General features: G+C 44.0%; 1 long non-coding RNA gene across 1 annotated transcript in view; it reads right to left on the reverse strand.

Annotated features, from left to right (window-relative positions):
* Positions 1–15,058: 15,058 nt before the first annotated feature.
* The window catches only part of LOC102374745, a 40,898-nt gene continuing 32,309 nt past the window's right edge, over positions 15,059–23,647 (reverse strand). The window contains exon 3 of the long non-coding RNA XR_003094999.1: positions 15,059–15,109. This is a non-coding gene — a long non-coding RNA (uncharacterized LOC102374745). The remainder of the gene's footprint in view (positions 15,110–23,647) is intronic.

The raw sequence follows: 23,647 nt of genomic DNA on the forward strand, positions 1-23,647 counted from the left end.
GAGTCCAGAGAAGTTCACTCACCCCTGTACTGAATCCCAAAATGTGGGTATGCCTTCCAGGTTTCTCCGTTGGATGTTTTGTTGTCTGTATTTCGTTAGACAAGATATTTAGGGGTACTCTCTGCTCCAGGGTGATGAGCTGTTTTGTTGACCACTACCAGTACCTCACTTAATAATCTGTCAGTGCAACCTGTAAAGTGGTCAGAACAGGACCAGCGCATCCAGGAGAAAGATTCAGTACCTCTTCAGGAGGCTACTTCTGGATGAAGTTTGAGGTCTGTTATTGCAGAGGGGTATTTAGAGTATCTCCAGATCAACAATAATTGACTTCTCAATTCACTACGTACTTTTAATTTTTGATGGCACGCAGAGGCCGGGACAAACTTCCAAAAGCTACTTCTCTTTAGAGGTCAACAAACAGGAAAGGGGCTTGTTACGAACGCCTAACTTAAGTTAAAGAACAATGAATGATATCTCAAAAGTAGGATGTATTCCATACTCCTATTATTAACATAAGATGAAAGTTTCATAATGCATCATTATTATTTAGTGATATTCTGGATTTTAACTGATTGACAAACTTGAAATTATTTCCTTATGAGAAAATGACATTTCTGAACAATGGGTTAACTGAAAAGTTCTCATTTGGCTTAAATGATTTTCCAGGAAAAAAAAGTCAAAGATAACAAAGCCGCAGTTAGGGGGTTTGTGTAATTTCATCTAATCAGTTCTCCCTGAGGCATTGCCAAAGGTCTTTTAGAGGCTATTGACCCTTGTGCTTTTATGAATTTCCCCATGCCTTTCACTGAACACTACCAACTTTAAATAAACAGAAGGGAACCTTCCCAGATCAATCACAACAGTAAAGGTCAAACTTCAACACTTTCATCACTGGAAGAATCTTTTCAAGTCACTTTTCTGCTCATCAGTTGCAGCACACACTGGAGTCACATGACAGTCCTAACAATTAGCTTGTCAGGTATGAAACAACTACAATAAAAGCAACAATTTTACCCTTTTTGCAAATAAACTAAAATGAAGCTAGTTGCTTTCTAAGATATGCTGAAATCCAACTTCTGGGAAAAATTCTCCAGCATTAAGCTAGAGCCTGTGAATGCTTACAATGCTGATTACAAGCATAATTGTGTTTGCTAATTTTAAGTTCTAAAATAAAACAAAATAGAGTGCAATTTCATCTAGATTTAGTAACTTTACCTTGTTTTTTTTCCCCATTGACACTGGAATTTTCAGTTTCAAGCTCAACACACATAAAGGTACGGGAAGGCACATAGGGAAAAAAAAACTTTATGGAAAGTGAATTTCTGTTATCTTTGGTTCCTTTGCATTTCAGACACTTTATTGCTTATGTAAGTACAGGGTTCTTAGCCCTGAAAGCTAAGCATTATTCTCCATCCACAGCTCAGATACAATATGCAATACAATATCAGTTAACACTTCTCTTTATTACTTCATTGCCACATCTCTAACTTGGAATTAATAATTGGATCTACATGTCTACATTTCTTGGCTGAGAATGCTAGAGGGTCACTAATTGTGTCTAGTCCCAATCAGAAAGAGAACATTACCTTGGGCTTCTGAAACTCCAGCCCAGAAAATTCTGTATTTGGTTATTCAATCCTGCAACATAATAATTGTTCTTATATATCCCCTGCTCACAATGGAGAAGGCTGTTCTTGAAAGAGCTGTTCAAAAAGACCTGAATTGCCTTTATTCTATCAACTGCAACTGCTCCAGCTACCTGAATTTGGGCTTCTCATAGGAAAAATAAATATAATGGTAATATTAATCTGTATGTTGCAGTAATGCCTAAATTAATAAAACATGCTTGTGCCCATTGTGCAAGACGTCACATCACAGATAACCATCTCTACCCCAAACCAGAAGAGACAGAAAATAACAAGGGGATGAGACAAACAGATGGGCCAGGGTAGAAGGAGGAAGGTGGGGAGATAAAATTATTAGTGTATACACAGATTTTAACAAATTTGTGACAAAGATCATGACTCATCACCTGTCTTGTTATGAAGCTGCAGTTTGATAGATGCATTATGAAAGAGATTTGAGGATGGGTTTTAAACAGTAACTTTCCTTACTTGTGAGGAGTTCTTTCTAGAGAAAGGGATTTCTTGGGGAAATAAGGATGCCATCATCCATACAGAAAATGCAGGAGTTGATCTTGCTCTACAACACTGATTCTCAACCAGAGTACTGCAGTGCCTAGGGGTGCTGTGAGATCCTTTCAATGGTACTGTGGGATGCCTCGCAATATTAGCAGTTTGGCGTGCAAACATTTACACATGATTCCCAAGATAAGCTCAGGGATTTCAAATAGGAATCCATACTGTCAAAAACACTTTTGTGATATGACTTCTTTGCAACAGAAGAATTGCTCTGTTTTTCCACAGTCAGGAAATAAGTGAAAACAAAGAGCTGGGATTTTCCAAGGGGTATGTTGGGTCTATCATGGGGTGGCTTGAGTTTAAAAAGGTTGAAAACCACTGCCCTGAGATAATGGTTCATGTAAGGATAAACTTTGAAGGGACTTAATTTAAATATTTCAAAGCCAGAAAAGATTCCTAGATCATCTTGTCTGAACTGCTGTGTAACACAACATCATAGAACTTCATGCAGTTACTCCTGCCCCAAATGCAAAAGCTTTTTTCTTGCTAAATCCTATCTAGAAAGTAAGGGTCAAAAGTTTTGTCTGATGCAGTACAAGAAAAGAATTGAATGGCAGGACAGAGAGAGAAGGGTCCTTTTACAGCATCTGATTAAGTGAATGTTGGTTCACAAAAGCTTGTACTCTATTTAGTTACTCTATTAAAGGTGTAGATCTACCCTGCCTACTCAAGGAAGGGAGGCAGGAAAACAGTCTCAGCATTTGCATTTTGAAGAGAACTGAGGGGAATGATTTACAGATTCATACAAGTTTAGGGCTGGAAAGGATGTTGTGAGATCATTGGGTGCAGCCCCCCCTGCTCTGGGCAGGAAAAACTGCTGGGGTCAAATAACCCGAGCAAGGTGTGCGTCCGGTCTCCTTTTGGAGATCTCCAGGATATGTGCCTGCACCACCCCTGCTGGGAGTCTATTCCAGAGTCTGGTCAAATGAACCATGAAGAAGTTTTTCCTTATATCCAGTCTGAAACCTTCTGCTAGAAGTTTATGATGGTTGCTCCTGATTTTCCCCTGGGGGGCTTTGGTGAATAGTTGTTCACCTAGCCCCTGATGATCAATCCTGATATATTTGTAAGCTGCCACCAAATCCCCCCAAAGTCTTCTCTTTTCCAGGCTGAACAGTCCCATATCTGTCAGCCTTTCCTCATATGGCTCGCTCTTCAGGCCTCTAATCATATGAGTGGCTCTTCTCTGCACTCTCTCAAGCTTCTCCACATCCTTCTTGAAGTGTAGCACCCAAAACTGGATGCAGTACTCCAGCTGAGGCCTCACCAATGCCAAGTAGAGCGGGAGAATAACTTCCTTAGTTTTGCTTAAGATGCATCAGTTGTTGCATACCAGTGTATTGTTTGCTCTGCTAACTGTAGCATCACAATGGTGACTCATATTCATTTTATGGTCAATTATGACCCCCAGGTCATAGCATAGCACCACCAAGCCTGTAAGTTTGTTGTGGATTTTTCCTCCCCAGATAGAAAACTTTACACTTCTCAGTGCTGAACAGTATCTGGTCCTGGTCTTCCCATTTAACTAATCTGTCTAGGTCCATCTGAATCGTCAGCTTACCCTGGTACGTGGCTGCACCTCCCCGCAGCTTAGTGTCATCAGTGAACTTTGCCAGTGTGCTTTTCACTCCCACATCCAGATCACTGATGATCATTGATGATGCTGCAGGCATATTGGAAACTGACAGGAGACCAATAAAGATACAAGGGCTGGAATCTACCAAAGTAGTTAGATGCCAAACTGCCACTTCCGGCCCCTAAATATAAAAATTAGGTCCTCAAACCCCCCCATTCAACTGTCACCCAACCCATTAAGCACCTAAAGTCTTGAGGCACCTAAGTTTCCAGCAGTAAAATTCCTTAGGCATCTAACAACCTCCTCTGAGCACATCCAGAACTGTGTAAATCAGTGGTTCCCAAACTGTGGGTTGCGGTGAGGCATGGCAGTGTCAGTGACATGGAGCCATGCCCCTGCTGCTGCCCGGCAGGCAGGGGGCACCTCAGGTTGGTGGCCATGGTGTTGTGGCAGTCCCTCCTGCACTGGGTCCTGCCCACTGGGCCACGAAGCGCCTGGAGGGAGAGCAGCAGGGCAGAGAGCCCCCATCCCATAGGCTCCATTCCAGCGGTGCCACCCATGGGGGAAGGGACAGGGGTGGGGAGGAAACTGGGCTCCAGATGCAGCAGCCACTGTCTCCTGTGGGCAGCAACCAGGGCTCAGGAGCTGCTGGGGTGGTGGGCAGGGGGCTGCAGGCACCGGGGCACCAGGGTGGTGAGTGGGGGACTGCAGGTTGGGTGTGAGGAAGCTATGGTTTGGGAGTGAGGGGCATTGGCAGGGCCAGGGAGCTGTGGGTTGGGAGTGAGGGGCACCTGGAAAGGGTGAGGGGCTGCAAGTTGGGAGTGAGGGGTCATGCTGAGGAAAAGTTTGGGAAGCACTAGTGTAAATATTCACAGTATTGAGCAGACAGGCACCTAGCTCATAACTAAAACACATCTGGAGCTATTTACCATATGTTCCTCCCTGTCTCACTTGCTGGGCCCACCTTGGGACCTTTTTTCAGAGGACACCCACTGAATCAGACTTTATACAAGCAAGCAGGGCAGGGGGAGCTGCCTCTCTCCCTCCCCAGCCCCCTGGTTTTACCCAACAGTCCATTGGTTCATTAGAGCATTTCTCTCAGGAAGCTGAGAAAACTGAACCTGGGTCTCCCACATGCTAGGTGAGGGCCATAATCACTAGGTTCTTAGGGAAGAAGATGGTGGGTCCTTCTCTTACTGAAATGGGCCCTGGCAGCAAGCTGGGTGAAGAAATGTTTAGTTGATGGGGCTTAGGCTTGATATAGGTGATGGTTAGGGCAAGACTTCAAAGGTTTTAGAAATGCTCAGAACCAGACATTTAAATGCCTAGTGAACTCTACTAACACAAATGTAAGTGCCTAAGGGATTTAGGCACCTGCTGCTTGCAGACATTTAAAAGAAACAACTGTGCTTTAACAGAAGAAACAGCATGTTAGTTTGACCCAGCTCCACAGCATGTGTATAGATTAGGCACCTCAGCAGGGCTTTCTGGCGCTTTTATCTAATGCTGAGTCAATCGGCTATTAGATAAAAGCCCCACTAAAGTGCCTGATCTATATAGACATTGGATGAGCTGGATCCAACTAATGCACTGCCTCTTTTGGGCATGTACTGGGCTTGGCATGGGAGTACGCCAAGTTTAAAGTGCTGGGGGGGGTTAACATCTGCAAGCAGCCTATATAGTTGCGTGGCAGCTGAATGAGATTTCCCAGGATCTGCATTTTGGCTTATGTTGCCAACAGTGGCAAGTAAGTAGTTTTTAGGCCTCAAGTCCTTTAGTGGATCTAGCCCAAGATGATTGGGAGTTTGCCAAAACTTGTGACAATGCCAGTGGAGAAGAGGTTGAACTGTAGAAATGTGTATAAAGAAAGAGAAAAATTTAGATTCTGCCTCAATATACAAGTCATAAAAATAAATTGAGGGAAACACAAAGTCAATACTGTGGGCTTGAGCAACACAAAAGTAATTATGTTGTGTACCTTAATAGAGGGAGAAGAGAAGAGAAAGGTATTTGAGGGAAATAAAGTGGCTTGTTTTGGGCACTCTAAGTTTCAGTTGCCAGATGGACATCTACAAGGATATATTACGTGGACACTTCAAGATATTAGATTTTTTTTTTAAATGGGTGCCTAAAATTTTGAAGACACTACCACCCATGTAATGCAATTTGACACTCAGCATTTCTAAAAAATTAGATCACTTAGGTGCAGAAAGCTTGACAGAGGTTTCATAAGGAGGTGGCTAAAGTAGTGGAAAGCTGTACTGTTTTTCCAAAAAAAAGTTAATATAGATGCTTGTAAATTCCACAAGTAGGGTTCTCAGCATGAATGTAAGTGAGGGGTCTAAGTGTGACACCAGGCATAATGCTCTATTTCTTCAAGTTCTTGAGTAAATGTAATAAGTGTAGATAGTTTTGCTGAAACTGGCCTAAAGGGACAAATTAGTTCAACTTAATCAAATTGGTTTATGCTGGAGTAAAGTGCAAAATCTAAACATCATGTTTCTGAAGTTGGAGTAGTTGGAGTAGTTACTAAATTTTTTGCCTTCAAGCTTGAAATTTTCTTGGTTGTGAGAACATGTGTGAATAACAGTTAGCAAAAAGGCCCCTGGACTCAGTTACATTACTTGAGTGACAGTGTATGGTAGGGGTGGTTTATGGTGTAAGAAATTAATGCCATGCTGAGCTTTACCATAGTTCATGTGATATAAACCTGGGCATGTCAAACTGGAAAATAAGAGTCTCAAAATATATCTTTTAAGTTTATATTTAACTTCCCACATCTGTGGCTTTATGATTTGAAAAGCTCTTTGTGCAAACAACCTTTTTTAAAGAACTAGTAGCTCCAGAAAACTATGAATATCTTATCTATTTATATGAAATGACAAAAATGACAAACAAATAAAAACACAGAAAGTTTGGGGAAGCTATAAGCCCTTCTGTTTCAAAATATACTACAGCGTCCAATCAGGGGATTTACATTTCCCAGGTTATTCTATAACTGACCTTTTTGCTTTGAAAATGAACAGTAAAAAAGGCCTGAGTAGGCTAGCAGTGGGAATTCTGTAGACCCCTAGAGTTAGATACGGGTAAGAAAAGAGATCTCTGAATGTTATTAGGGAGAAAAATATTACTGGGGCTTACCATTTTAGGAGGAGTCTTTTAACTTCCCAGATATCGACTGTAATACCTGCTACCTGTAAGAGGAAGGCCCAGATATTTCTGGATATGACAACAGACATACTTTAGCAAATTGTAACTTAATTGATAAGAGGTGATGCAATTTTAGGGTGCCTATAGATGTGCTCGGGGGTGGTGGGAAGTTTTAAATAAATCAGTTCCCAGAGAGCCGCTATAATTAAAACACTTCACAGTCACATGTATTTCAAAAGAGCCATGAGGGATGCTTTAACTGAAATTAATTTAACAAGTTTTAGTTAAAGCACCCCCATGGCCAATTTGAAATGTGGGATGCTTAATACATGTGACAGTGAGACACACTGGAGTGTTCTGGAATGGTCCAGCAGACTCGATTAATCTACTTAGAATGATCCAGCAGACTCGCAAGCTGTGTCAGATCATGCAATGGATACCCAGATAAATGCAAAAGGTTCTTTAACCATATAAATAAAAAAAGATTGAGTCTTCTCTGATGCATTCTAATTAGAACATGTTGGAGCATATCTATAGGCACCCTTGGATTTCATTTCAACAAATAATTAGAACTTAACAGAAGAGCTGGTAGTAGAAAATAATCTTCAACTGAGAGATCATAAACTGATACATTTTAAATTAAATGGAAAGATAAACAAACATAGGTCTATAATTAAAGTTCTCAATTTCAAAGGGGCTCACTTTGATAAGCCAGTTAGTGAAGTCAGTTAAACAGATGAACTCAAGGACTTGACTGTAGAAGAGGTTTGGAATTTCTCAAGTCAAAGATGCAAAAGCTATCTGGAACTTGAATCCTAAGGAAGAGGAAAAATCTTGTAGGGAAGAGCTCCAGACCTAACTGCATGAATAATTACCTCAAAAAGGAATTTAGGAATAAATAGAAGAGGGCCTATATGGAATGGAAAAAAGGCATAATCAGCGAAGAAACGATGTCTTACAGATCAGGAAGGGTTGAAATAAAGTGAGAAATGCTTAAATGAAACCTGTGTCAGATCATGCAATGGATACCCAAATAGATGCAAAAGGTTCTTTAACCATATAAATAAAAAAAGACCAGGGAAAAAAGAAAAGCTACTATGAAATAAGCATATGGTTATTACTAAGGATAATTTAGGTATGGCTCTAAAAACTAAATTAGTACTTTGCCTTATTTTTCAATTAGGAAAATTATATTGAACACAGTGGTAAAAGCCAGATGACTACTAAGAATGATGATATGGAATGAAAATTACCACATCTAAGAAGGAGAGAAAGAGCTTGATACACTTAAGTGAGGGGACCATATCATCTGTATCTTAATTCTCATACAAGTAACTATAGGCATCTATACACATGCATTTTCATGCCTGGATGCACCAGAGATCCAGCGTGTTGGAGCAGACTCAATTAATCACATTGTTTTAGTTCAAAAGCAGACCACTGCCATTTTCTATACATTTCACTGCTTATACAACTGCAAGCGATGCAGTGCCGGGTGTTTTTCAAAATGCCCAGTGCTGCAGCACTCACATGTGTAAAAATGCCCTACAAATCTAGTAGCAAAGACTTTTAATGCATTTGTCATAAGAGGCAATGAGAGGACCGTTTGCATTATATGAGCAAATGTATTACTTACATTTATGAAAAGTAAAAGATGTTATCTAAGCCACTACAGAACCAATAGTCTGTCTCAATAGCCAGCTAGGCTTTCCAACAAACTTTAAAGAAAAGAATAACTAAAAGTATAAACATACTATAATTGGAAAATGGGAGAAAATAGAACATGAGTTTACTATAGGTAGGGACCTACTGAATTCGTAATTTGGAGAGAGGTAAGTAGTAGTTGTGGGACAAATCTTATGTAGCAAATACAAAAAGTAGATAAGTGCTTCTGAAATTGCTGATGACGCACATTTTGGAGGTACCATTGAAGGAGAGGCTCTGGTTTTCGTACAAGAATAACAGAATGACTTGGAGAACTGAAGTAATAGAAATGGGATGAAATTTAATAGAAGTGCTTAGGCCCAGATCCTGTTCTGCCTATTGGGAGTTTAAGTGGACTTAGGAGCCTAAGCACAATTCTATTCCACCTGGCTTGAGTTCCTAAAATGTCTTAATGAATCTAATTTTGTAACAAATCATCATCTGACCCTAAATACTGAGTCACAAAAAAAGCAGTGGGAAGAAGGAAGACACCCCCCTTCCCCTCCTTGCATCTACAGTCTTTCAGGGACTTGAGCAAAGTGGAACAAAATCACACTTAAAAACTCAAAAAACATGCATGCCTAATAGGTGGAACAGAATCCGGCCTTTAGGGACTTAACATAAAGAACTGCTTTTTATTGACTGGGAGCTCACCAGTTTGAAACAATAAAGGAAGAAAAGAAAGACCTGGATATATTAGTCTGCCATAGAATGACTATGAGCTATTAATATACTGGAGTCATGAAAAAAACAGAATTCAAGCCTGAGATATAACAGACAAGATATTTCCAGTAGAGACAGAAAAATAGGGAAATCTTAATGTCTGTAATCCAAGGCACTGATGAAACCTCATCCAGAATACTGTGGATTCTCAGTACTATGGATTCTGCCCAGCACAGAATATAGTATACTCTGAATTCTGAATATTGCTTGCCCATCTTTGAGATGTCAAACAGGTGCAGAGGAGAGCTACTAGGAAAATCAAAGAAATGAGAGTTTGTTTTATGAGAGAGGACTAAGGTCAAGCCCATGGGCAGTCCAGGAGCAAAGGCAGGATGGTGCAGCCACTTGTCTGTATGAAACATGCACAGTGAGTTCTCTGAGGTCATGGGCTTGTCAAAGCAGCTTCTGGCTGGAGCCCCTGTTTGGTATGGTTCCCCTTCTCCTGTTCCTGAATTTGGCAAGGGAGTGCAGAAATGGTGGGGGTATTAACCCCTTCGGTTCCAGAGCCACACCAAAGTGGTGGATCAAGCCAGGAGCTGTTCTGAGGGGTTTTTGAGCTCTCTATGCATGCATCCCACAGCCAAAGAGGGGTGTACTACTGCACCCCCTACACCTCTCTGGATCCACTCCTAGTCAGGCCTATGTCACTTCTGCAGGATTCCTGACCGTGCCTCCAAGAGATGTACATCTGCACACATGCTCCCACTTTGCATGCACTAACCCTGGAAGGGAGGCAGCAGAGCCACTTGAAGGCTTCCCCTCCCCTCAACTTAGTCCCCAAACACACTCTGATACTCTTGAGATCTCTGTGCAGCATGTTTGACAGCAGCAGGGGCCCAGGACACTTTCAGGGCAGCTTCACTCCTGGTCTTGTGTTGGTTCCATGAAGGAAAATGAGTCAGAGTAAAGATTTCACTGACCTATCTGAGTTTTTCCCCATCTGCGATGGAATAAACCAATACAATGGGCCTGTTTTGCTCAATCTGTTTTATGAAGCATTTGTGGAGAAGGTGCATGGCACGAGTCTGGTGCATGTGCTGCTAGCGTTTTGCACCTCTGGAAGACTGTCCAAGCATGTAGTGGAGGGTGCATAAAGTCAGAGTATGGCTGAGATCTTCCCACTGGAAGTGAAAGTGGGAGGCTATCTATGCATTACCTCAGTCAGGGTACTCCCCCCTGCCAATAAATATGCCTACTTTATGGAAATGGGAGACTCCTCCCTAGCTTGCTTCTGCAGTCATGTGGTTGAGGGCAAGCAAAACTCAGGGGCATCCAAATCACAAGCCTCTGGGCATGGGTCTGCATGTAGGACGCCCGCCAAAGGGTTTGGAAGCATCTGAAGCTCTGGGCAGGGGTGGAGGATACTTGCCAGTAGCACGGCCACATATAGTTCTTGTATGACTCATGGATTTGGAATTGATCTGGCTGGTTTGGCCTGGAACACAAAAAAAATTTCTTAAAAATAAAAAAAAATCATTAAAAAATGTAGTGAAGAGTGTATCCTTGTCTGCTTGTGGACAGGACTCCCTACGAGAGCCTCATAGTTAGCTTCCCACTGGCCAGCTTCCAGTGGGAAGATCTTGGCTGCACACTGACTGTGTGGAAATGGGAGATCGGGAGATTCCTCCCTAGCTTGCTCCTGTGGCCGTATGGCTGAGGGCAAGCAAAACCTGGGGACATCTGAACCCCAAGCTTCTGGGCTTAGGCCTGCACATAGGATACTTGCCAAAATATTGCAAGTATATGAAGCCCTAGGCTGTAAATTCTGGGGTAGAGGATACTTGCTGGTAGATGAGCCACATATGGTTCTTGAATGATTCAAAGGATTTGGAACTGATCTGGCTGATCTGGCTAATTTGATCTGAGACTTAAAAAAACTTCCTTAACAAAATAATAAAATGCAGGTTTGTGTGCAAGACCAAAATTCACTTCTCAGGTGCCTCACATATTGTTCTGTATAGATGACTAGCAGTAATTGTCCATTCTGAACAGAGCTTGCAAGTGTGCTGTCTGCTTTGCAAGGGCTGCAGGCAAGTCATGGCTCACAGTTAGCATAATTAAAGACCAATGTAATCTATCAGCCAGTTCCACCCAGAGTGATGTGCCACCCACACTGCACACTGGTGGAGACCAACTTTCTGTGACTCATGAGTTCCACCAGTTGGCCAGCGTGTTGACAGTTTGAATTAATATTGATGAGGAAGTTGTTTTCCGCATCCTGGAAGCAAACACAGCTTTTGGCAAACTGACCGAGTGATTTTTAAGGCTATTTTAAAGCTATCAATATTTCCACAGAAATTAAGGTTTATATGGTTCTGGTTCTTATTACTTTGCTTTATGAGAGTGAGACCTGGATATTATACAAGCAACACATCCAACTTAACCCATGTTTCTTGCATTCTCTCCTGACAGTCAGATGATTTGCTGAGTATCCAGGGCTGAGGTGCTGTGATAAGACTGTTGTTACAGCAGTGAAGCAGCAGTGAAGTGTTGATAATGAAGGTATAGCTCCATTGAGCTGGCCACATTGCACACAAGGATGATGAGCACATGTCTAAGCAGGTGCTAGATAAAGAACTGGAAGACAGTCAGAGAAAATGAATCTCTCTGGAAGTTCCTCCTTATCCAGAGCAGCATACCAACTTACTTGAGAATCGCTGGCTGCCAGGATATGGTGATGTCATGTGAGGATCAAACCAGAAATATTGTGCCAATTTGCATGACAACTGCAATAGGCTTCAGAAGCAACAGTGGCAGAAGCCACAAACCATGCTCCTACCATGGGACTGTAGCTTGAATTACAGCTTTTTGTCTCAAATTGGCCTGGTGGGTTACCTGTGTACTCACTGCACTGCTAGGAGTCCTTTGATCGCTCTTTTGGCTGAGGTGGCTGGATTGATTGGCCTTAGATGTTTTGGCTGGGTTATTCCTGAATTCATAGGACTGCCAATGTCCTTCTCTTGATGGATTTTTAGGCATCTCCTAAAATAGTCTTCTATATGCCAATTATCATTCACTTTCCTCTGAACATAAGGGCACCCTTTTTCTTTTTTATGCAACATGTAGTTAACTTATGGAATACATTGCCACAGGAGGTGGTGGAGACAGATAGTATAGCTAGGTTCAAAAAAGGGACTGGATAGATCTATTCATGGTTATTTAACAGAATGGCTGGAAATGTTTTCTCTGACATCTCTAACCCAACAAATGTGCCAGGGAGGATATTCAATAGGGGACAGATCACTCTAGAGGTATTCAGTTCAATGTTCTCCCTGTATAGCCTCCACCCCTACCACTGTCAGGGGCAGAACACTGGGCTAGATGGACCATTGGTCTGACCCAATATGGCACTTATGTTCGAATTTAAAGGCTCTCTTTGCTGATCTATATAGCTGAACCATTTTGTTTTGATATAAAGATGCCTCAAAACCCTTTTTCCCTTCTATCTTGGTTATATTTTCCATTTGAAATGACAGAAACACTGGGTGTGACTCCAAGTTTTCTCTTAGGTCAAGGTCCCTGGAAAGATCCGTAGAACAGGAAGAACAAGGTTATATGGGAACTGCAGTTCACCTTTCCCAAACCCAAGGAGTGGAAAGAGACACTCATTTCTAGACTGTCTGAGTCACAGCATTCCAGCTGTACCTCAGGAGACAGTAAAGTTCAGCACCTCCTCCTTCAGTCAGTGGGGAGCGGTGCGGGGAGGGGAAGAGCATAAGATCATACACATTTCTGTCCTGCTGCGTATTGATTTTTATGCTGTCTTCATCACCATATCTGAACACCTTCCTGCGGGGCATCATGTGATAAAACATTTGTCATGCATCATTCATTCTCCCCCTCATTTCTTCTCAAAGGGGGGAAATGATGTGCACAGCATAGGGGTTTGGTTTTTCCAGTGAATACCTCTTGTTCTGTGACTGCCTCCTCTGATATAGACCAAGAAGTTCACCTTGAACTTGAAGCAGCAGGTGAGGAGGTTTCTGATGGTTCCCATTCATTGCATAATGTGGAACCAGGCCCTAAGAAAACTCTGTCAGAAACAAAGTCCATTTAGTCTGAACCCTTGCTTTACCAGATGCTTCAGAGCATGGTGCAAAAAAAACCCCCAAACAATCCAGAGTGGACAATTTGAAATCATTTTGTCATTGAGAAGTGTCTCCCAATCCTATCAATCAGTAGTTATTGATACTGTATTCTGTTGTATGGGGGTTTAGATTCCTTATCAAGTTACAGCCTTGCATGACATCACTATTCAAAATCTCCAAAACTTGCCAAAAACATTCAGAGATGAGAAACAGAGGAGGCCTTGATATTTTGAATGTAGAAAACAACATGGATTTCAGGAGGGGGAAAAAATCAACAAACTTCAGAGTGGGAAAAGTAATGTGAAAGGGGCAGGACATCTTTCTATGGAATAGCTTTTAATCAAATGATCATAGCTGCAGCTATAAGAAAGTTGAAATTGTGAAAGTATTTATCTATGAATTCTAAAGTTAACACATTGAGTTTCATGGAAGGAACTGAGCGGTATTATCTGTGTGAAGCTATTATAATCTGATTTCTGTATTTGAAATACCTCTGAAGAGTCATGTGCTCTTTTTTTTCTAATCTTAAATAAATATGAATATTTTGGGCCAAATACTGTTTCACCTACTGGCCATTTCACTGGAGTTTAGGTGCTTCAGTGCAATTCTATCCCACCCTGCTCAAGTCTCTGAAAATCCATGAATTAATCTACTTTTGTAATGTACCATCATCTCAATTTTAGGATGGAGTCACAAAAAGCAGGAAGGAGGGGGATCCACCCACCTTTTGTATTAACTGTTTTTAGAGACTAAAGCAGAATTGAATGGAATTGCACTGAAGCACATAAGTCCACTCACACTCCTAATAAGTGGACAGGAATCTGGCCCTTTCAGTCCCCTGCAAGTAAATCATTGGTTAAAATCTGAAATTTTGGCGGCAACTTTCATTCTCTGTTTAAGGTCTGTATGGGAAAGACATTATTTTAAACATTAATTTTGTCAGAAAAGCTTTTTTTTCAACAAAAAAAATCACCTACTTTAAGAATGGGTGATGTAGTTGTATCATGCTTTGGGAGTGAATGTATAGGCCAGAGTGACCTAGGCCAGTTTAAATAGCCAAAAAGGGAGTGAACCATTGACAAGTGATGGGATCAGCATCTATACAAAGTCTCTGACACTGGTACCTCCAAAATTGAGGGTAGTTGAGATGTGGTTAACAGTCCAAAGTCTGGAATGGAATTTAAGACACCCCCCCATGGCTCCAAACTTCCCACAGAATGACAGTTCTCTCCCATGCATATTTGCTAAGCTAGAAATATTGGCAGGGGGTTGTAGCTGTAAACAATGGCATATGAGATCTAAGTAGATGATCCAAATCCAGTGAGTATTGGCATTTTTTTTAATGAAAACTAAAGACTTTGTTGGTGAGAATGTGTCCACTGCAGACTAGCAGGGTGAATCACGGTTTAACAATTCACATGAACAGAAGTCACATTTTGATCCCGCTCCTAATATAAGCATTCAGAATTCTGTGCAGCATTACATTAAAACATGCTGCTCCACTGCAATTTCAGTTGAAACCTTGAAAATAATAGCGCCATTAAACTAAATAGACTACATGCCTTTGGGAGATAAAAGAATAGGGGTTAGAGCTCTCACTTGCAAAGTGGAAGGTCTGGATTCAGCCTCAATCTCCCACTTCCTGTTCCACTGGGTCCTGGGCACCACTACAACAAAGCCAAAATTCAATTCTGTCAATGTAAGGCATGGTTGGCACACATGTAAAACATTGTGTCTTTTTGGGTACTTAGGCAAAGTTTTGGTACCTTCCAGCACCAAAGTGAATCACAACAGAGCTTAGGCAGCAGTTAGGTACCTGGGTGTTCCAACAGACCCCATTTTGAGCATGCTCAGAAGCCCAAGAGTCAATACCTGGAGAACTTTGCAGTCCAAAATTTGAGGTACTTGATGATTTTAGGCTCTAAATGTACCAGGACCCATTTGAATTTCTCTTAGGAATGTAGGCACCTATGAGTCCTATTTATATGCCAGTAGAACCAACCTGAATCAGATGCTTGCAGCCAAGTCCTTTTGTGGATCTAGCCCTCAGTACAGTATGTTTGAAAGCCAATTACTGGTAGTGCTGTAGGGTAAGCCAGGCTGAAAGCTAGAACTTGCTTTCTTGAAATATTTGTAGCTTTTGTGTTTAGCTGTAGTAAGCAAACCAGAAAATTCCTAATGTGTCATCGCCAGCTGCAAATGATGTATGAGAAACTCTATCAGAAGCGTGGTTCTATGAATCAGACCAAGATACTCTGCTAGCCCTGCGGCAAAAAGCTCCTTTAACTTGAGGCTGAGGAAGGCTAATCTACCCTTGACCTACAGGGAAACCAAATATTTAGTCTTGGCCTCAAAATATATAAGAGATGTTCTATGCCTAGAGGTCACACATCTCATCACATACGTAAGCTGAGCACCATGCATTATCCAGCTTTTTCTATTAAATTTGTGGTTTGCCTGCTGTCAACAGATTGTTCCCTAGTAGACCAATGTGACTTAAGCAGAAGATGGAGAAAGGAAGATAGAAATACATGTAGCAGTACTTAAAAAGTCACATAAAACTGCTTTACACCCATGTTACATATAGACTCAGATCTAGTTCGTTCTGCATACTCCTTGTTTCTCAAGTGCAAGTAAGTAGGCCTGTGCAAGTAGGCAGCTATTCAATCCGGCTTTGGATCCGGCCGCTTCAGATGCCAGGGATCCAATCCTGAGATCTGGACCGGGTTTCTGCTTCGATCTGGCCGAAGCGGCTCTGAAGCTTCAGAGCCACCTCGGAGATCCGGCCATAGGGTATCATGGGGAATCAATGAAATATCTATAACTTTGTTGTTTTTTGTCTGATTTGGATAAAACATGCAGGGATGGTAGCCCCTGGTGAGGCCACAAAGCCTGCCAAGTTTCAAGAAGATCGGTCCAGGGGTTTGGGGGAAACTGCACGCCAAATTCTTGAAAGCAAAACTCATGTCACATGTGTGTGTTACACCACTGGGGTGAAAACCGCAGGGGTAGTAGCCCCTAGTAAGGCCACAAAGCCTGCCAAGTTTCAAGTTGAAAGGTGCAGAAGCTTGCAGGGAACTGCACCTCAAGCTGCTGACAGGTAAAACTCATGACATAGATGACCCTGTGTGTGCTAAGGCACAGTGGGCTGAAAACTGCAGGGATGGTGGCCCCTGCTCAGGTCAAAGCCTGCCAAGTTTCAAGGAGATAAGTGCAGGGGTTTGGGGGAAACTGCACCTCAAGCTGCGGACAAGCAAAACTTGTGATTTGGGTGACACCGTGTGTGTTAAGGCACAGCAGGGTGAAAGCTGCAGGAATGGTAGCCCCTGCTGAGGCCACGAAGCCTGCCAGCTGTCAAGGAGATGGGTGCAGGGCTTCTGGGTTCTGTGGCCCTGCACCTCTAGCTGCTGACGGGCAAAACTCATGACATGGGTGTTTGTGCAGCTGACTGTGTCTGTCCTGGGGTAGTTGATTGTCTGTATTGATTCCTTCCTCTCCTTAGTCTCTGGTTTTGTAGGTGTTAATTGATGCTAATTAACTGGTTACATTAGCTAGCTATTGTGTCCCTGGGTCCCTGAGTTAATCATGGTCCCTGAGTGAATCATGATTGATTGGTAACTGGTAACACAGTCGCTTAGCAGCCAGGCCTGCAGTAGTCGCCTCCTGCCCCTCCCCTCCCCCCCAGGACAGACAAAGCTGCACAAGCACCCATTTCATGAGTTTTGCCTGTCAGCAGCTAGAGGTGCAGAGCCCCAGAACCCCCCCTGCACCTATCTCCTCGACAGCTGGCAGGCTTCGTGGCCTCAGCAGGGGCTACCATTCCTGCAGCTTTCACCCTGATGTGCCTTAACACACACAGTGTCACCCATGTCATGAGTTTTGCTTGTCTGCAGCTTGAGGTGCAATTCCCCCCAAACCCCTGAACTTATCTCCTTGAAACTTGGCAGGCCTTGTGGCCTCACCAGGGGCTACCATCCCTGCAGTTTTCAACCCACTGTGTTGTAACACGTAGACAGGACACGAGTTTTGATTTCAAGAATTTGGGGTGCAGTTCCCCCTGAACCCCTGCACCGAACTTCTTGAAACCTGACAGGCTTCATGCTCTCAGCAGAAACTACAACCTCTGCAATTTTCATCTACATCAAACAAAAAACAACAAAATTATAGATAATTCATTATTTCCCCATTATACCCTATGGCCGGATCTCCGAAGTGGCTCTGAAGCTTTTCCAAAGTGCTTTGGAAGCTCCGAACCGCTTCGGAAAGCCTATCGAAGCCAGCACTTAGATCTGGACATACTGCTTTGAATGTCGAAGCATCCGAAGCTTCTCTGGATTCGAAGCACGGTCCAAAGCCTTGCATAGCCCTACAAGTAAGGTCTCGTTTACCTTTTGGGAGTCGAAAGGTCAGGTCTAGATATAAGCAGGCCCCAGCCTGTGCCCAAACTCTCCCTGATTTAGTGTCTTCCTTTCTGAGGACCTGGCCCTATTTCTACAGTATCCTGGAGCCCAGGAGCAGGTAGGCTGCTCCTGGCCACTTATCAGCCTCCACACTCCCAATTAGCAGCAGCCCTTCTGATGTTAATTCTTTCCCTCCATGCTAGTGGGAAGAGCAGGGTTAATTTAGATTCACCTTAGACCCCCTTATACTATGAAGAGTAGTGGTGAGAGCCAGACAAATCACAACCAATTTCCTACAGTAATGTACACCCTACACTACTGCTCAGAGAACCTGGATAAGAGAGGCAACAGGGCCATAGAGTTAGAAGCCCTCATGGCTGCTCTGTCACTCCAGAAGATTCATAGGATCTTCAGGAAATATCAAATCAGAGGATATTTCCTCTGCAAGGCTCAGATTCAAGCTGAGAAGATGAAGAGAGGTGCCTAGGTGGAGGAACTAGGAGTGCTCATGCTAATGGAATTACATAAATGGGAGGAAAAACAGCATTTGAGGATGGTACAGAACAGCTACAGCTGGGGAAAAATGGCCCATCTCCCAAGCCCACATAAGTGGCAGCTTTTCTAGAGATCCTGTCATGCAACAGGGAGTTTTGCAGCTGGTGCACTACAGCAGGGGTTGGCAATCTATGGACCATGTATTAGATCCCATGAAGAGACCCAATTTGGCCTGCAAAGGTGTGATATGGCATGGGGGAGTAATGGCATGGAGCTGCACTATTCCACCCATCTGCTTTGCAGCACTCTCTTCTGCAGCAGTCTTCTGCTCTGTGCTGTATCTATAGTTGCCCTCACTGCAGAAGGGATGGAGATCAGTGTTGAGGGCAAGCCCAGACAGGGCTACTCCAGAGGGTGGAGATTACAGCCCATAGTGGGGGCCAGGTCACAAAAAGTGGCCTGTAGTGGCCAAAGGTTGCCAACCCTTTCACTAAAATTCTTCTGGTAGCAATGAATAAACCAGGGAACAAGCATAGAGAGTGGGCTTCATAAAGCCCAGGAATGTGGAAAAGCTGGGGAAGAGGAGACACTGGGGAAGACAGAATGGCACAGCACTAGTAGTCATAGGACTTGGGGCAATGACAGAGGTGCCATAAGAGGTACGGCTATGGTGGACCATTATGGGAACATAGCAACAACCAAACCAAGCAGGGTCCAGGCATGAGGATGGGGTTGAAAGCAGGCTTGGCCCCCTTTCTCTTGCCTTCCTCCCCAACTAGCAGTTCTGAATGAGAAAACAGCTCTCACAATAGCAGGTTTGGCATTAGAAGAGAACAGCTTTGAGTGTAAGGCAGAGGCAGGGGGAAATGCACTGCATGCTAGGCAACTGGTGGCAGAGTCCAATATGTGGCTGGTGGTACAGATGACTGCTGCTCATTCAGAGGCCAGTTGGAGCACTGCACTGTGTGGTGAGCTTTTCACTGCGGAGCTGAGGAAGGTTAGTCGATTGGGAAGAACCAGAGTGGACATGAAAAAGGAGGGGAAAGGACTGAGGATGGAGAGGATGGATAAGGGAAACAGGATAATCTCCCTGACAAGAGACTTCTAGGGTAGCTTGTAGGACTTTTTGAGGACCCTGAAAAGTCAAAGTGGAGATGGTGACTCTACCACACGCATTACAGAAAGGGATGCCTAAATGAGGGTGGTTCCTTGCCCTCCATCAATGCTGACCTTGTGAAGGAACAGCTTGAGAGGCTGGACACCTTCAAGTCAGCCAGCTCTGACAATTTATACCCCAGAGTACTCAAGGAGCTGGCTAGCATCATAGCTCAGCCCCTTGCATGGATCTTCAAGAGCTCCTGGTGCTCTGGTGAAGTGTCCAATGATTGGAAGAAGGCCAAAATGGTGCCTATCTTCAAGAAAGGGAGGAAGGTGGATCCAGCAAACTACAGGCCCACCAGCCTGACCTCTATCCTGGGGAAGGTCTTAGAAAAAAATCATCAAGGAGGCCATTCTTAACGGACTGGCTGATGGCAACACCCTGAGGGATAGCCAGCACGGGTTTGTTGCGGGTAGGTCATGCTCAACCAATCTCATTTCCTTTTACGACCAGGTGACCTATCACCTGGACAAGGGGGAGGAGATTGATGTCATACATCTCAACTTTAAAAAAGCCTTCAATCTGGTATCCCATGATCACCTTTCCGCAAAACTGGCCAACTGTGGGCTTGGGTCCACCATCATCCACTGGCTGGGGAACTGGCTCCGTTGTTGGTCCCAAAGGGTGGTGGTTGATGGAAGTCAATTGTCATGGTGCCCTGTGACCAGTGGGGTCCCTCAAGGCTCTGTCCTTGGACTTATTTTGTTCAACCTCTTCATTACTGATGTGGACATTGGAGTCGGAAGTGGACTGGCCAAGTTTGCCTATGATACCAAACTTTGGGGTAAAGCATCCACACCTGAGGACAGGGGGGGTAATCCAGGCTGACCTTGACAGGCTCAGTAAATGGGCAGATAAGAACCTGATGGTGTTTAACACCGAAAAATGCAAGGTTCTCCACCTTAGGAGGAGAAACCTGCAGCATCTCTATAGACTTGGCAGTGCTACACTGACTAACACTACAGACAAGAGGGACTTGGGGGTCAGGATTGACCGGAAGATGAACATGAGCCTGCAATGTGATGCTGCAGCCAGTAAAGCAAGCAAAACGCTGGCTTGCATCCATAGATGCTTCTCAAGCAAATCCCAGGACGTCATTCTCCCACTGTACTTGGCCTTGGTGAGGCCGCAGCTGGAGTACTGTGTCCAATTTTGGGCTCCACAATTCAAAAAGGATGTGGAGAAGCTTGAGAGGGTGCAGAGGAAAGCCATGCGCATGATCAGAGGTCAGGAAAACAGACCTTATGACGAGAGGCTGAGAGCCATGGGACTTTTCAGCCTGGAAAAGCACAGGCTCAGGGGTGACCTGATGGCCACCTATAAGTTTATCAGGGGTGCTCACCAGGACCTGGGAGAACGTCTGTTCACCAGAGTGCCCCAAGGGATTACAAGGTCGAACGGTTATAAACTCCTGCAAGACCGTTTCAGGCTGGACATAAGGAAGAACTTCTTTACTGTCCAAGCCCCCAAGGTCTGGAATGGCCTGCCGCCGGAGGTGGTTCAAGCACCTACTTTGAATGCCTTCAAGAGAAACCTGGATGGTTTTTTTGCTGGGATCCTGTGACCCTAGCTGACTTCCTGCCCCTGGGGCAGGGGGCTGGACCTGATGATCTTCCAAGGTCCCTTCCAGTCCTAATGTCTATGAAATCTATGAAACAGAGTTCACCAGAACAATGGGATGTTTGTAGTGGTTAGCATGATACAGACTCCATGGCTGCAAAGACGGCAGAAGATATGATAGATTTGTACCTTATAGACTAGTTAAATCAAGTTTTATCTTTACTTAAAAATGCAAAGTTATTACAGAAATGACAAATTTGGCTGGAGGCTTTTCATAACCCATTAGGAAATTAATTGCATTTTTTTTTCCTAAAGGGCATTCTGCCCTCTTGTGGTTTTATACCAGCATAGACCCTTTGACAAAATTGTCTCGTTGCTTTCCAATGATTTTTTTTTTGTACTGCTCCCTATGTCATTCCTCAGTTATTAAAAAAAAAATCTCAGTTTAGACCTCAGAGTATAGTAAGCACACAGATGTCGATGTCGTAATGTGTTGTCCAACCACAACCATGACACTGCTGCAGATAATTCTCAATAATTGTTTATTTTGGATTATCAAGTTCTGTCTAGTGATGCTGTCATACAGATATCCCACCCTGTTACAACATTATACATGTAAACTCAGCTTTGTACTCCCAGGCTCTGCTAATGATTCTTTCCATTGCTTAAGTAAGAGGTCTGACTGGAAGCTTTATTGGTAGGTGTCACAGTTACAAGACCTTCTGCACCACCATCCCTATTCAAATTCCGACCCAATGCTCACATACATTGCAGGCCATGGACCTTTACCACACCTAAAGGTAAAATTTCACAGTTTTCCCACACTTACCCCGGAAGCTGGTGTGGTAGAGCAACTTTGGTGCCTGCCACTTTAAGGGCTTAGACCTAGCAGCAGAGCAGCCTGCAGGTGGTTGCACTCTCAATCAGGGGGTCACATGGTCATCAGAAGGCTGCCTGAGTGGGGAAGAGGGCTCAGCTGCTGGCAACAAGAGCAGGTGTGAGCAGGAAAGCCAGCAATTTGCTGGCTGCAGCTGTAGGGAGAATTGCCCGGCTAGAGCCGCTGCTCACAACATCTTGGAGGTACACGTAAGGAACTATGGGGATGGCAGGAGGTTCCTGGTCCTGGGGAATAATGTAAAACTACACCCAACTAGGGTAGGATGGTGTGGTGAGGCTGCCTGTGGTGGGGTGGTCCCCAGGAAATGCCACACCAGTTGTCTCCTTAGTGAAAGGCGAGTATGGGGCACCTTATAGCTTCAGCCCCCACAACCTGGTGGGTAACTCAGCAGTAGGGACAGGAAGGGGGCCAGGCATGTCTACGGACACCTGAGTCCAATGGGGTGTAAGACCCCAATGGCTTCAGTGAGAGGGTGTAGCAAAAGAAGTAGACTGTGCAGAGTAGGGTGTGCATGGGCAACCTGAACGACTGAGCTGAGTGGGTGCAGAGTAGGGTTTGTGTAGGCAGGCCTGAAGGGCTGCACAGGGGTGTAAAGAGCAGGGCTGCAGGAGTGGCCTAAAGGACTGCGCACAGGCCAGTCCCAAACAGTTTAGTGAGCAGCTGATGGCCCCAGTGAGAGGATATAAGGCTTTAGTGAGAGGGTATAAGATGCAGGCCCCAGTGAGGCCAAGGTTAGTGTCCGGATGCCAGAGGCCTAGTTTGGGCCTGAGGCCGAAGGCAGCTCAGTAAAGGAGCCAGGGGAATTAAAGTGGGTTGTGCAGGCCTGTGGCCTACTATTGATTTTGGATGCCATCTGTGAGGCATGAAACATAGAATAGGGGAGGCTGGAGCCATGTATAATGCCCTAGGCATGGGGGCATTAAATGGGCAGCCTCTCACAATTTAACATTACATCAAGTCGTGACAGATGAGACAGGACAGACTGCCCTAGACAAGTGGGAGGGCTGACAGTGAGACCCAGTCCTGAGCTGGCCCCTTGTCACACCTGGGTTATAGCACCTTGATGCCATCTGTGAATGATTTAGAAAGTCTGATTGAGGTTGGACCCTGCTGGGGTTTTCCAGAGCCAGTGATAACCTACATTTGTAGTGATACAAAAACAGCTTCCTCAGAAGGAAGTCTGATGTATTTTTCCGTTTATTCATTTTTTCTAGGAATTACAACTTCTTAGATCTTCTGTCATCTCCAGCTGATAGAAAAACAGCCTGATAAATTCTAGCTCAGAAGGCTGGTTCAGCCATTGGACTCCTTTGAAGCTGCTTACCAGAAGGTGTCTTCCTGAGGCTCTTATTTGTGTCCTTGTATAATCTTTCCTCAATTTTGTAACAGCCTTCTTAACAGCTTTCATTGATTTAAGAATGCCTTCAAGCAGATCGTGCTACATAGGAAAACAAGGAAAAGCAAGCTGTACCTAGTATTCAAGAGATATATTGCAAGCCTCTTCTCAGTTTACTCCACCCTGTTCTTGAGAAACATAATTTAGAATCACATGTTCATGAGCCCATTTGCTTTAAAAGGAGGTTCTTCTGTTGTGAAAGCAGTGACCTTGCCTGGAAGATGAAACACCCCAGATTGACATGGTTAAGAATACACGATGGCTTCACAGAATAGCTTCCCCACAAAGGGGGCCTGA

Source organism: Alligator sinensis, unplaced genomic scaffold (assembly GCF_000455745.1).
Source record: "Alligator sinensis unplaced genomic scaffold, ASM45574v1 scaffold747_1, whole genome shotgun sequence".
NCBI lineage: Eukaryota > Metazoa > Chordata > Crocodylia > Alligatoridae > Alligator > Alligator sinensis.